We start from the raw sequence: 1,471 nt of genomic DNA, 5'->3' as shown, positions 1-1,471 counted from the left end.
GGCCACCTCATGCAAAGAGTTGAATCGTTGGAAATGACCCTGATGCTGGGAGGGATTGGGGGCAGGAGGAGAAGGGGACGACAGAGGATGAGATGGCTGGATGGCATCACTAACTCAATGGACATGGGTCTGAGTGGTCTCTGGGTGTTGGTAATGGACAGGGAGGCCTGGCGTGCTGTGATTCATGGAGTTGCATAGAGTCAGACATGACTGAGTGACTGAACTGAACTGAACTGAATACATTCTGCATTATTGGAACTTTATACACACTGAATAGCAGCACTACAATGCCCCTTTTCCTAGCCCCTGGAAGCTATTATTCATCTCCCCAGTTTTAAGAGTTTGAATAGTTCCTATCTAATTTATATAAGTGCAACTAGGCAGTATTTGTCTTTCTGTGACTGTGTCACTTAGCACAGTGCCCTACAGATTCATCCATGATATTACATATTGTAGGCTTTCCTTCTTTTTGAAGGGTGAATAAAATCCATTGCAGGTATATAGTACCACATTTTATCTATTCATCTGTGGATGGACTTTTACTGTGAATAATGCTGCAGTGAATATGGGTGTACAAATATCTCCTCAAGACCCTGATTTCAAATATTTGGATGAAAACCCAGAAATGGAATAACTGGATAATATGGTAGTTCCAGTTTTAATTTTTTGAGTTATCTCCCTATTATTTTTCATAGGAACTGCACCATTACACTCCCTCCAAGGATATGTAAGGATTATCATTATTTTTGGTAATAGCCATCCTTCAAGCAAAACTTCCCTGGTGGTTCAGATGGTAAAGCATCTGCCTACAATGTGGGAGACCCGGATTTGATCCCTGGATCCGGATGATCCCCTGGAGAAGGAAATGTCAACCCACTCCAGTACTCTTACCTGGAAAAATCCCATGGATGGTGGATCCTGGTAGGCTACAGTCCATGGGGTCACAAAGAGTCAGACATGAGTGACTTCACTTTCACTTTCTTTCATCCTTTGAGCATGAAGTGATATGTCATTGCTTTTTAGATTTGCATTTCCTTGGTGATTAGTGAGGCTGAGTATATTTTCATACACCTGTGTGCCATTTCTATCTTTATCTTAATAGAGTTACTTATTTTACTTTTTTTATTGTTTTGGTATCTGCCTCTTGAGAAACCTATATGCAGATCAGGAAGCAACAGTTAGAAATGTACATGGAACAACAGACTGGTTCCAAATAGGAAAAGGAGTACGTAAAGGCTGTATATTGTCACCCTGCTTATTGCACTCATCTCACACGCTAGTAAAGTAATGCTCAAAATTTTCCAAGCCAGGATTCAGCAATACGTCAACCATGAACTTCCAGATGTTCAAGCTGGTTTAGAAAAGGCAGAGGAACTAGAGACCAAATTGCCAACACCCGCTGGATCATTGAAAAAGCAAGGGAGTTCCAGAAAAAAACATCTATTTCTGCTTTATTGACTATGCCAAAGCC

Source organism: Bison bison, unplaced genomic scaffold, assembly GCF_000754665.1.
Source record: "Bison bison bison isolate TAMUID 2011002044 unplaced genomic scaffold, Bison_UMD1.0 scf7180017864515, whole genome shotgun sequence".
NCBI classification, from domain to species: domain Eukaryota; kingdom Metazoa; phylum Chordata; class Mammalia; order Artiodactyla; family Bovidae; genus Bison; species Bison bison.
Note: the sequence above shows the minus strand (reverse complement) of the source record.